Source organism: Euprymna scolopes, chromosome 43, assembly GCF_053919585.1.
Source record: "Euprymna scolopes isolate OS-2025 chromosome 43, ASM5391958v1, whole genome shotgun sequence".
In the NCBI taxonomy this organism is placed as follows: Eukaryota; Metazoa; Mollusca; class Cephalopoda; order Sepiida; family Sepiolidae; genus Euprymna; species Euprymna scolopes.
Window position 1 is genome coordinate 52,447,648 of NC_136524.1, and position 14,655 is coordinate 52,462,302.

Consider the following 14,655-nt stretch of genomic DNA (forward strand, 5'->3'; position numbering starts at 1 on the left):
AATGGAGTGTTTTTATTAGCCCTAAAAGAGCCCCTGGGGCACACCCAAGAGTTATCGCGAAGTATAGACAAACAAAATTATATAGAAATCAGTTAGTTACAACTTTTCAGAAAGTTTTATAAAAATCCAAGGCATCAATTTTTTTTAAATAAGCACGAAAGTATCAATTTTAGCCATTTTAATCTGAAAAGCACCTCTGGGGAGGGTGGGGGGCGGGTAACCGGAGTTTTCCCAGAAAATCCATTCTGTTACTTTTTTACTCATATCATGTTTAATGTTTGTACAAAATTTTAAAAAATTCCAAGACGTAGTTATTGAGAAAAGTGCGGACAGGCGAACAGACGAATGGACAAGGGTGAATTTACAGGTGACTCCCTCCTTTTATCAGAGGACCAAAAACTGTAGTTTTGCTGAAAAGGAAAATGTGAAAGAAATCCTTGTTCAATTTGATTTGTACATTTTTTTTTTTTTTAATGATAATATAAAAAAATTGCATACAATTCTAATTTACCCTTTAAAGTCTTTAAACCTCACTTTAATTCTATGTTTTAATGATTCATGTCCATGAGATGAACATCTTCTGTTTATTACAACAAACTACTTTTACCCTTTAAAAATATGATTATATATAAAAAATAGACATAAAATAAACATTGTTTTATATATATATATATATAAAAAAAATATTCTTAGTATTATTTTATAAATTTAAAAACGAAAATTAATAGTTTAAAGCAAACTCGTCCTTTTTGTTGTTGTTGATGATGATGATGATGATGGTGGTGGTGGTGGCGGCGGCGGCGGCGACAACAACAGCAGCAATAATAATGAAGATAATAGAAGCAAGTAGATGGAACTGGTCACAGAACATAAAGGGATATGGAACATGAAGAAAGTCAGGATAAACAAATAATTGTAGGAGTAGTGGGAACAATGATGAAAAACTTTTAAAGAAAAAAAAAAAAAGGATGGGAGAAATTGGAATCAGGGGGGGGGGGCTGAGGATGTACACCGAATAGTAATAATGAAAATGGTTGAAATCTTAAGGAAAACTCTCTAATGCAGAGACTAATCCACATAGAGTTCAAAATAAACTTTCTTTCTCTTCCCTGCAACCTCTTTCTCACAGAAGAGATGTTGCGAGTTTGTCTCTGCTTTATTGTTATTTTCACGGCAGGTGCTCGAATGAGTTTTAATCTATGGCCCCCCCCCCTCAAACTTTCACAAGAAACACGTCTAGCTGAAAACACTATCAATAATTCTCCCCACTCTTTATCTGTGCCTAAACCTAAACGTAGATTCCATGAACAAAGCTTCTTTCTTAGAACTGCACATCTGCTTTCCTGCTTTCCAGCTGACTACAATATGGTTGTCTTCAAGTCCAACGTAAACAAGTTCTTGATGAGCCGTTCCACTTAAGTTAACAAATTTACCGAATTTCCATTACTAATGATTACTATATTGTCCAACTGACTACTGTACACTCTTTAACCCTTATCCTCGAGTGGTCTCTAGCCTTGATAATGGTTATGCCTATGTAAAAAAAAAAAAAAAAAAAAGACTAAAATTGCTGGCCAGCCATGTGTAAACTGCAACAGAGATTAAACAAAATGATAGAGAAACACTACATTATATCAAAAAAACTGAAACCACAAAATTGTAAGTTAACTAAAAGATTCTAGTGTCGGCATTGACTGGCACCGCACTAAATAGTTGAGGGGGCTGAGGAGCATGGAAAGACTGAGGAGAGCAAGCACTAACGAGACCTCCACTTGATAAGTGTAACGAGGACTGTGATCTTGAGGAGGCTTATTGATGTAAATTAATTTGAAAACTTGTCAAAAAACGTGGAGAATACAATGGAAATCAGGGGGAGACTTGTTGTCACCAGATTTATGGAACACCACTGATTCTTGTCAGTGAGCAAGCTTTGATGACCTGCGTAAGAACTCCCAATGAGTACATAATATACATACTCCTATAATTTTTTTTTTTTTTTGTATTGATATTCATACTAAACCCCTTTTCTTTTTTTTTATTTAAAAAGAAAATACAACTTCGTTATATATGGGTCGTGGAATTGCATTCCTCTGCAAAAGATCTAGCCTATTTGCATATTGTTTTAAACATTTATTAAGTTTTTTTTTCGGTTTTCTTATGGGATGATCATCTTTAGTTAACTATTACGTGTAATTATATTCACGCAGATATTCTACTTGAGTTATACTTGTATAATATTTGCGTAAAACGTTTATAGTAAACACAAACCTCTATGCGTATATATATTTGTTTAAAGAATTTTACCTACCAAACTCCTGTCAGTTTTTGGTCTACAGACATGAAACAATATATAGGGTATTCAAACCAATGCGAAACTTTATATTTGAGTTTTAGCCGGGGAAAATCGGTGTAAAAGTGTTAAAGGTGGAGGTTGAACGACTTGATTATGAATATGCATGCGTAACGTAATAGCTATTGGTTCATGCTTTAATTTTTAGCCTTGAAGCAAACATGTCTTCATAGCATATTTTAAGCATATTTTATGACGGGGCAATGCTGGGTGGCCTGCTAGTCATGAATAAAAACGATTGACAACATGTAAGACTTCTGATAAAAGTTACAATTTATAAAGATAAATGTTATTCAAAAGTTGTAATTCAAAAATTATTTTGCCTGGTGAAAACCAGGCAAAATAATTCCAAACGTTCTTATGCTACAATTGAACCGATATCTTTGAATCTTAGGTAATACTTTTTTTTTTTAAATTTAGAAGTCACCACTTATCAAGGCCTAAAAGCCACTTAAGGATGAAACTTAATGAATGTAAGATGATAGTGTAGTAATCATTAATGGTGTAAATTGGGTAGAATTTGGTTATTTAAGAGGATGGCTCAACAAAAACTTGTTTACATTGGATTTGAAGGCTACCATGTCGTATTTAACTGAGAAGCAGGCTAGGGAAACAGTGTCCCACAGGCGGTCAGTTCTGGGAAAGAAGCTTTGTTCATGGAACCTGCGTTTAGATTTATAACAGAACTAGCACCCATCCTTACAAAACTGTTTAAACGTTGTCTTAAGAATTGCTTCCCATAACTCTGGAAAATCTCATCAGTATGCCCCATATTTAAGAATTCAGGTGATCGCTCATCTCCCTCTCAGTACAGGCCAATAAGTCTCCTGTGCATCATGAGTAAGTTGCTAGAATCTGTGTTAAATAGAGAAGTAATCAACCATCTCAGCAAAAATAACCTTCTTAGTGACATGCAATATGGTTTCTGTTCTGCTAGATCTATAGCAGATGAGCTTAGAGTTATATCTCATAGGATTAGTGAATCTCTTGACAGAGGCTACCTTTCTAGGGCAATTGCTCTTGATATATCAAAGGCCTTTGATAGAGTATGGCATAAAGGTTTACTTCACAAGATTTCCAGCTATGGTATAGCTGGAAATGTCTTCTCAATTATTAAATCATTTCTCTCTGATAGGGTCATAAGAATAGTGGTTGATGGGCAGAAATCAGAAGCTCTCAGTATTAATGCTGAAGTCCCTCAGGGGTCCATCCTAGGCCCAACTCTCTTCCTGATCTACATTAATGATCTTCCAAATCACATTTTTACATCATTCGTAGACATCTAAGCTGATGACACTACTATCTATGGTAGCACATCTAAGACCGTAAACGACTGATTCTCTCTCCTCTGATCTTGAGCAAGTGGTACAATGGGGAAAGAGGTGGCTTGTTACTTTTAATGCATCTAAAACCAAGCTTTTATCTTTACATCATCAACACTCAGATCCCCATCTGGCATCAGTTGAAATGAATGGCTCTCGTCTTGGGGAGGCCTCATGTTTTGACAAGCTCCTGGGCTTGACCTTTACTCCTGATCTTAAATGGAACACATACATTAAATCTGTTGCCAAGGCCGCTGGAAAAATGGTGGGATCCTTCTATTGATCCAGTAGATATTTCACTGCTGATGCAATTTTCTATCCATATAAGAGCCAGGTACGTCCAAGAATGGAGTACTGTTGCCAATCTGGGCAGGAGCTGCTAGAAAGGACTTGTCCTGCCTTGATAGAATTAAAAATAGACTTTATAGCCTTGTAGGGAATGTCCTTTTCTCTTCCCTGCAACCTCTTTCTCATAGAAGAGATGTTGCGAGTTTGTTTCTGCTTTATTGTTATTTTCATGACAAGTACTCGGCTGAGCTCCAATCTATGATCCCCCCCCCCTTGCCAGACTTTCACAAGAAACACCAGTCAGAAAACACTATCAATAATTTCCCCCACTCTTTATCTGTACCTAAACCTAACCGTAGATTCCATGAACAAAGCTTCTTTCTTAGAACTGCACGCCTGTGGAATTGCCTTCCGTTTTCCTGCTTTCCAGCTGACTACAATATGGTTGTGTTCAAGTCTAACGTAAACAAGTTCTTGATGAGCCGTTCCATATAAGTTAATAAATTTACTGAATTTCCATTATTAACGATTACTATATTGTCCAATTTCTACTGTACACTCTTTAACCCTTATCCTTGAGTGGCCTCTTGGCCTTGATAAGTGGTGATGCTTATGTAAAAAAAAAAAAAAGATAGAGAATGGGGGAAATTGTATATAGTCGTTGCAGGTAGTTGAGTGTTTTTTTATGAATGTTTGGCAAGTGGGTGCATAGATTGGAGTTCAGTCGAGCACTTGCCATGAAAATAACAATAGAGCAGAAACAGGTTCGCAAAGATTCTTTTGTGTGGAAAGAGGTTGCAGGGAAGAGAAAAGGCTGCATCATTCACTAGATTTCAAAGATGATAATGGTTAATACCATGAAAACAAATATCGTTATTTTGTCTCTCTCTATCTCCCATATCTTCTTAAATACCTACTGGATCATAAGACCACGCCCGCATGATGCAAATAGACACATATGGGGTGGAGCAGTTCATCTGCTTATTATGTTATTGAAATAAAATAAAACAGAGCCTAACTCTGAGACAAATGAAGATTGAAATTCTTCATGCATGTAATTCTCCGTGAAAAGCTTAAAAAGTATATAAAATGAAAAGAAATAAAAAGTATTAAGATTTAAAAGTTTCTACATTCTTTACTCCTGGATACTCACATAATTTACCATTTCTTTTTTTTTTTTCACTTATTTATATATATATTTCCCCCAAACCTTTGGCCTTGATGGAGAGGAGACAAAAACTTGCTGCTATGGTTTCAAATGATCTCAAATAACAGCAAGGGGAGACTTGATTCCAAATATTTCTCATAGAAATAGGCTACGATTATGAATATCTCCAGTATCAAATAAGCCTTATATACTGTGAAATATACTTTATGTATGAAAACCAAAGAAGGGAGACATAACATATGAGAAATATTTGGAATCAGCTCTCCCCTTGCTGTTATTTCAGATCATTTGAAACCATAGCAGCCAGTTTTAGTCTCCCCTCCATCAAGGTCAGAGGTTTTGGGAAAACATCAGATATTAATTCATATGCAAAACTAGGAAAACAAATAACTATGATTGAAATATTTTATAACTGTAAAACAAAGTGCCAAAAATAGGATCTTAATGACGGATGACCCCCTTAATGTGCGAATTTAAGGGCAAATATCACATAGCCCATTACAGAATTCAGGTGATTAGCTTTCCAATGAGCCTTCATTTGTTAAATTCTGATCAATAGTTCCTGAGATTTGGAACATAAAATTGCCAAAAAAGGTGATATATATATATATATATATATACACTATGACTACTTCATTTAATCACATAAATTAATATACAAAAGTATAATTGTATGCATAAAATTTAAGTATTTTCTTCAACAGTGCTCAATACATAGGTAGTAAGTTATATAACTTACTAATATATATATATATATATATATATATATATATATATATATATATACTTGTAGCCAAACTGAATATTAAAATGCTCATATCTTTGGTTCTATGGGACGAAACTATATGAAAATTTGCAGGCTTTTTGAAGATTGTAATACTATTGTATGGTTAAAATATTTTGACAATTGGTAAAAAAAATCCCCAAAAAACGACCTATATTTTCAAACCAATAAAATATGCTCAAATTTGCCTACATTTGTATATATAGTGTCCTGGCAATCCAGCTTTAGTTTTGCTGCTTTGAGATGAATTTTACTTAGGGCTTATTTTTGTTTAGTTGTCTCCCCTGTGGCCTTACTAGGCCACTAGTATTATAATAAAACCGCATTCCTGTCTGTTTATTTGTATATATATATGTCAATATATGAAGCCATCATAGATGTCATATATGATGTATATTATTTCAACGTGGCAACGCTGGGTATACCAAGGTTAAAAGCAACTCAAGTATAAGGGTAAATGAGATTGCCAGTTGAATGACTAACATTACTATGAGAGGATTGAAAATGATGAAAAGAAACAAAGTTTGATTACTTAAAAAGGCTTTACAAAGTTTTCATGACATTGACCTTGAAGACGACTGTGTTGTAGTCTGCAGGTAAGTTCTTTACAACGGTGTAAATGTGACGAATTTACTAAGATAGAAATAAAGATAAAGTATTTTATTCCATTTCACTATTATATTAGATTATTATTGTTATTATTATTATTATTTCACTCACTAGGAGTTCTCACACAAGTCATCATCAGATATTGCTCACTGATGAAAATCGCTGGTGTTCCCTGGAGTCTGGCTAACAACAAGTCTCCCCAGATTTCCAGTAATCCTCACCTCTTTCGACAACTTTTGCAAATAAATTTGTGTTATCACAACAGTCGTTTGATTTCTTGCTGATAATGACGATTGGACCTCACTGGAATTTGGGTGGCAATAAGCCTACCCAACATCCGAATCCCCTCCGCACCTATCCAGTGGAGGTCTGGTAATGCTTTCAATCCTCGGTCTTTCCATCCTCCCTGACCCTTCGACTATTTGGTGCAGCGTCAACCGATAATTGTAGGGGGGAAGGGGGAGGAGAGGAATATAGGTAGGGGGAAAAAGAAGGGATAGGAAAGCAAGGGAGATGGGAAGGAGGGGAAGTAGTCAGTGTACAATTTTGCAGCTTCAGTTTTTGTTTTAAATTTTATTTTTGTTTTATTACTCTTATTTTCTGTATGACCTGTTGGCGATTGTCATTCTTGTAGATTAAGTTCCACATTCAAGGGTTTTCTTTCAAACTTTCACTGTTTTCATTATTACTGTCTATTGAATAGTCTGATCCTTCCTTTTGATTCTGATTTCTCCTAGTCTTGTTTCCAAATTCTTTGGAACTGTTCCTAATGCTCCTACAATTATTGGTATTATGTTGATTTTCTTAAGGTTCCATATTCTTTTTAGTTCTCTGACAAGTTCCTTTTTTCTTGTTGACTATTATCATGTCCGGTCTTCTGGCTTGGATGGGGTTATCTACTGTTTTGTTATTACTGTTATTATTATTATTGTAATTATCATTGTTATTATTTTTGCTATTATTACCATTATTTTTTTGTTATTGTAATTATTATTAGTTGTTTTGTTGTGGCTGTTACCATGACGACTCACTTGGAGTTTTCATACATGCCATTATCTAAGAATTCTTTTTGAAAACAATTTATGATGCTCCCTGAAGGCTAAGTGATAACAAATTCTTCTTCTTCTTCTTCTTCTTCTTCTTCTTATTATTATTATTATTATTAATCCTTTCCAGACTTTATTTTTTCTAAAATAAACTTTTCATTAGATAAATTGTAATTTAAGAAATCTCCTGACGATGAGAGTAATTGTTGTTACAAGTTATCTTGTGTAAAATTGCATGCATTGAAATATCTAGAATTAGGATACTCCCTGCAGAGTCCCTTAAATTGTAAATTCGAATAAATAAATAAATAAATTCCTCTCCTCCCCCTTCCTCCTACAATAAATAAATAAATGAATAAATACTAATACTACTAATAATAATAATAATAAAGAAAGAAAGAAAGCATTGGAAACATGGAGGCTGAAATTGACAACTGGTCCTAAAGATTCAGGGAAGAAACAGACATCCACTGGAAGTTTGTAGAAAAAACAGGGACCTTGAGAAGGCTTATTGCCATTTAAAATCTAGAAGACGAACGGTCGTTGCCAGCATTAGACAATAAAAAGCTGTTGGGATACTGAAATCATTTTCAATAGTTATGGAAACAGTTGGAGAGTGCTGGAAATCCCGGGAGACTTTTGTCACTCGGACTCCAAAAAAAGCAACAGTGGTTATTGTTAGTGTGCAGTCACGGATAATAACTTGAATGAAAACTCCTAGAGAGTAATTAATAATTATCAGTGAATAAATAAAGTGATAAGAGTGATAATAAAGGTAATAAAAATATTAATATTAAAGCAAACAACTAAACAATCCATGTTTAATCCAGAAATAAATTTATTTTGACTTATGTATTGGGAAAATATTAAAAAAAAAAATTTAAAAAAGGATGCCAGGTATGTGGAATTAATTTTATTACTGTTTAAAATTTGGATGGCGTTTTATTACTATTTAAAATTTGGATGGCGTTTTATTACTATTTAAAATTTGGATGGCGTTTTATTACTATTTAAAATTTGGATGGCGTTTTATTACTATTTAAAATTTGGATGGAGTTTTATTACTATTTAAAATTTGGATGGCGTTTTATTACTATTTAAAATTTGGATGGCGTTTTATTACTATTTAAAATTTGGATGTAGTTTTATTACTATTTAAAATTTGGATGGCGTTTTATTACTATTTAAAATTTAGATGGCGTTTTATTACTATTTAAAATTTGGATGGCGTTTTATTACTATTTAAAATTTGGATGGAGTTTTATTACTATTTAAAATTTGGATGGAGCTTTATTACTATTTAAAATTTGGATGGCGTTTTATTACTATTTAAAATTTGGATGGCGTTTTATTACTATTTAAAATTTAGATGGCGTTTTATTACTATTTAAAATTTGGATGGCGTTTTATTACTATTTAAAATTTGGATGGAGTTTTATTACTATTTAAAATTTGGATGGCGTTTTATTACTATTTAAAATTTGGATGGCGTTTTATTACTATTTAAAATTTGGATGGCGTTTTATTACTATTTAAAATTTGGATGGCGTTTTATTACTATTTAAAATTTGGATGGAATTTTATTACTATTTAAAATTTGGATGGCGTTTTATTACTATTTAAAATTTGGATGGAATTTTATTACTATTTAAAATTTGGATGGAGTTTTATTACTATTTAAAATTTGGATGGCGTTTTATTACTATTTAAAATTTGGATGGAGTGTTATTACTATTTAAAATTTAGATGGCGTTTTATTACTATTTAAAATTTGGATGGAGTTTTATTACTATTTAAAATTTGGATGGAGTTTTATTACCATTTAAAATTTGGATGGAGTTTTATTACTATTTAAAATTTGGATGGCGTTTTATTACTATTTAAAATTTGGATGGAGTTTTATTACTATTTAAAATTTGGATGGAGTTTTATTACTATTTAAAATTTGGATGGCGTTTTATTACTATTTAAAATTTGGATGGCGTTTTATTACTATTCAAAATTTGGATGGCGTTTTATTACTATTTAAAATTTGGATGGCGTTTTATTACTATTTAAAATTTGGATGGCGTTTTATTACTATTTAAAATTTGGATGGAGTTTTATTACTATTTAAAATTTGGATGGAGTTTTATTACTATTTAAAATTTTGATGGCGTTTTATTACTATTCAAAATTTAGATGGAGTTTTTCCTATCTTCCAATTATTATTTAGCTTGCTTCCAACATTGATTAACACCTGTTGCTGGATCACCTGACACATACCAACCTGAACAACCTTCACTCCTCACTAGTATTGCTCCTTCAGATATGAGACAGGAAGTGGTCAGCCGAGTATTGATCATAAAAGCTACCACTAATAAACACGAACTCCTTCATGGACTTGCGCAATGACTGCAATTAAAGGAGGAGCTTCCACGGTCATATCAAACACCTAACATCTCAAGAAAAGGCCAGTCTACAACTTTGGATCAGACAGCTAGAAAATACCTCCCTTCTACTGGCATGGGAATCCCTCCTTCTGTCGCCCCCCCCCCCAGTTCAGAAGCATCCTGGTTCCAGTGAAAAACACTCAATCGCCTGAAAACAAGAATAGGACGATCAAAAGAGAAAATGAGTTCATTGCTATTTTTTGCATTCAGTGTTTTTTCCATCAAAGTAATACTGCTTTGTCTGCTCTCTACTTGGAGCCTTTAACTGTCAATTAGAAAGTAATTTTTCACCCATTATTACCGAAATTAAATCTCCCCTTGAGGTTCTCCCTTCCGGTTCAGAAGCACCCTTGTTTCAGTGAAAAAAAAAAATCTCAACTGCCTGACAACAGGAATGAGGAGATCAAAAGTTTATGACCAAATGTGGTTACAAAACTGACTCAACCATCTGCGATTGTGGAGAGGAGGGCAATACTGTTATCTAACCACCTGTGGTGGTCGAATTTTACATTAATAACGGTTATAATATATAATAGAGCTAAGTTTGAGCTTTTATTATGTGAACAAGTCCGGGAAGTTCTTAACTGTCTTGCTGACTCCATTTGTTTGGTCAATGGCACAACCAAAACCAAGGAAAATAGCTTTAGTTAGCAGATTGGGGATTGATAATAACATCTTGATACTAACATTGTTTTGCTAAGAAAACAATGCATTTCGAGAGACGGTAGTGAAAAGTTGTTTAAACTATGACTGGGAGCAGCATCTGACTCTGAGGTCATCTCTCAAGGACAATCCCAGCGTGAGAATAGCTTGATAGAAATTTACCTCGGAAGAGAAGGGAATATGATGCAGTGATCCCTGATTGGCAAGATTGGACTTGGGAGCTCCAGTTCCCCACACCATCACCCTATTATATAAGCTTATGCACGAGCGATTTTTGACAGTTGAGAAGAGAGTTGACAATGAATTGAAGAGAGTTGAGCTGAGAAAAGATCTTGAAACCCCTAACCGCTGAAATATACACCAACATTAAATACTACCGCCAATTCTTCTCTATCACAAGCTGAAAGAACGCTGATTTAGTACTTTTGTCATAAATAACACTTAAACAAAAAATAGATTTGTGGCTAGCTAAAACCCTTTGCAGCTGGACAAACTATCGCTTTGGCACTATCACTGACAAAAGTTTCCCAGTACCCTGTATCTGCAGACTGTTGGCGGCAACATTGAAAAGAAAGAAAGAAAAGACGAATTCGCTTAATTGTGTCTGTTAATATCCCACTGCTATCAAAATTTATGATAAATAAAAAGAGTATTTCTTCGGACAGTCTGTGGACTCCACGATTCAAACACCCATATACACATTCATTCTTTTTGTATCATTGTATGATAATTGACTTGTAATTAGATCGTTAACTTGTTAATAACCTATAGTTGTAGAAACTTATCAACGGCTTCTTTAGTGTTTTTCTTGATTGCTGTACGGAGTAATATGCCTTCAGTTACAGGAACTAACCCTAAGTCCGAGTAACGGTACGCGGGAATTAACTTAATCACAAGATGGGAGTGTGTGCTATTACCTTTGGACTCAAGAAGATCAATTGCCTCACATGTGGACTCCCCAAGAACGAGAGTGAAGAAAGCTGATGCGACTAACGAACTCATCTAGGGAAATGGTCTGTCCAATGCCAGTTTCGCTTAGAAATAATATGTCTAGTTTAGTCTCCTGTAATTGGGTTTCTGGAAGGTTAGAACATAGACCCTCTGACGTTCGAGAAGGAGACATGGTAGTGGAGGGTCTACGTTAGAAGCTGGAGATTCAGGTTTAATCATGTACTTTTTTTCTTGAAACTTTTCATGATGGAGTTTTGTGATTTGGGGACTAGGTCGACAGCCTTGCTTAGAGCAGGGCAGAGAGGGAAAGTAAGAGAGAAATAAAAATGAAGAAATATCTTCTTTTTTTTTTTTGTAGCACCTGGAAAGGGTAAAGCCGTAAGTAAGAGAGAAATAGAAATGAAGAAATATCTTTTCTTTTATTTTTTGTAGCACATGGAAAGGGTAAAGCCGTAAGAGAGAAATAGAAATGAAGAAATATATATTAATCAGTGCAGCTTGAAAGATCCGGCAAAACACAACAATCCAAAGAACTGCATAAAAAAAAGTGGGAAACTGTTGTATGAACATATGTTTCAAGATCGGAGACAAAGAAAGAGACCTGTTATTCATATTTCTTATCTATTATTGATCATGTGATGATTGCGACGTCTTGTCAGACGAGTGCCACTCCCTCAGTCACTGAAAGTCCATGTGCCCAAAGATGACTTTTCAGTCATGCCAGCGACTTTCACACCCTCAAGCAGACATGACACTGAAGACTATCACTGGTTTGGATGAAACTAACAGCAACCGAACCTATATCATTGTGCACTTTCATGTAATTAACAAAACCTGCCTTGGACAAGAGAGCCCGATCACACACCTTACAGATCCAAAGATCTCCATGATTGGGCGGCAAAGTTTGGTGTTTCCTACATTCTCTCTTGAGCTTCTCTCGGTCTATCTTGGCTGTGTGACGTGACCATTTAGGGCTCCCCATTTGGGGGAGGTTGAGACTCGAAATTCTGGAGAATGCCAGGCAACTATGCTTGTCACAGCTGCTTCCAAGTGTTCTGCGCCCCTGTATATCAGTGCCCTCCGTTGCTTGCGATCATACGCTAGGGACTCCCAACTGTCAACAGGAACATGAAAGCTCACCAGACTCTCCTTGATGCTATCATGAAAACGTTTTTTGGGCTTGTGCTGGGGTCTTTTGCCAACAAGGAACTCACTATAGAACAACTGCTTGGGAGTTGATAGTCATCAAGCCGGACAAGATGACCCACTCAACACATCTGGTTCTTAATAACAATGGTAGCAATACTGGTTGTTTGGACCTTATTTAAGGCATATGTATCAGGGACAAAGCTATCCCACTTTAAACCAAGAATGTGTCTAAGACAGTGCTGATGAAACCTCTCAAGCAGTTCTATATGTGACCAGTACAAGGTCCATGTTTCAGAGGCATACAGTAGCATGTTTGATCATATATATATATATATATATATATATATATATATATATAAAAATGACAAGTGCGGACTTTCTTTTTGGTGCCAATATATATATATATATATATATATATATATATTGGCACCAAAAAAAAGTCTGCACTTGTCATTTTTTTCAAAAACGGCAATTTTAAGCTAAATTGAATATAACTACTTAAGTAACCTATACCTCATTTGATTCGCCCTTTTATTCCTCTATAATTTTACCTGTTTATATTTGACTTTTAATTGAAGTATCCTAGTGTTCACACCAATCTAAAAAAATTAACTCCAAATTGAGAAGGCAAAAAGAAACGCCGCACAATAGAAAATTGTTATTTAAGTGTAACTTTAGAACATTAATGCAACACAAATACAACAGCAACAATGAACTAGTTAATATTTAGTAGCATAGCCATTTTGCAATTTGACAGCCTGCTAATTTTGGTGCATTCTCTTGAATTAGTCTGCAGCAATACTTTGGTGAAAAGGCATCCGACTTCTCTTTAATTTTTGTCCAAAGTTCTTCCAGATTTGAAATTTATCATTACGTAGCTGTTGCTTGATGTAATATCATATATTTTTGATAGGTTTGAGTTCTGGAGATTGTGCAGGCCAATCGAATCACGGAATATCATGAGTGAGGATTGTATTAATGGCTATTCAATGAGCTCCAACCTTGTATTGCCATTCCTCCAGACCGATTGTTTACCAGATCTAAAATAGCCACGCTGATGGATATTAAATGATGAAACACGCGTATGTGGATAAATTAAAATGCTCATTATATCTGATAATAAGAATCGTCTGTTAATCCCAACAGGTTCAAACACTTAATTATTATTACTAAAGCTTCAGCTGAATACACTCTTTACAAGATACTGTTTTGGCTCTTTTTTTTTTTTTTCCTTTTACAAAAGCGAACGTTAGATTAAATTTCGCCAGTTTCAAGTAGCAAAGACCAATTAATATAGTAGTGTACCACTTGAGATTTTCTTGTGGCTTTTTCAGGAAAAGAAATATCCTAGATCATAAGGGTCGGCATTAGAGTAAGTATACCAGACTTTCTGTATAAGGCACTTATCTCCCGTTTCTTGAATTCATTAGCAACAAAACAACACAAGTTTCTGTGGCAGGTGTGGGAGGGTGTGACACTATATATGGCTTTGTTGTGCGAGTTAGGGTTAGGCTTAGGGTTAGGGTTTGTTGTAAGAGTAAATATATACAAATATGTACATATGTGTGTATAATACATATATAAATATATGCATATGTTACATATATACTAGCAGAAAGACCCGACGTTGCCCGGTATTGAATGATGATCAACATGTTTTACACTCCCGTATTTTTATTGTCATCAAAATTGGTGAAATCATCCATTTTGCAATCGAATTAATTGATTGCTTACTCTAGTTGAGTACCCATCGTGGTGCACCAGGAAGAAGCCTCACATGCCTCCCCACAGTGACTTAATCCACAATACATTGTAGTTTACATTGCACTGTAGAGAAGCTACTGTTGATTTTATAAATGACATAAATTAAAGTTTAAAATGCAAAAGTCAGGT

General features: G+C 34.5%; 1 protein-coding gene across 3 annotated transcripts in view; it reads right to left on the reverse strand.

Moving 5' to 3' along the window:
- The window catches only part of LOC145268348 (calcium uptake protein 3, mitochondrial-like), a 1,295,034-nt gene that overhangs the window by 594,743 nt on the left and 685,636 nt on the right, over positions 1-14,655 (reverse strand). The window lies entirely within an intron of this gene.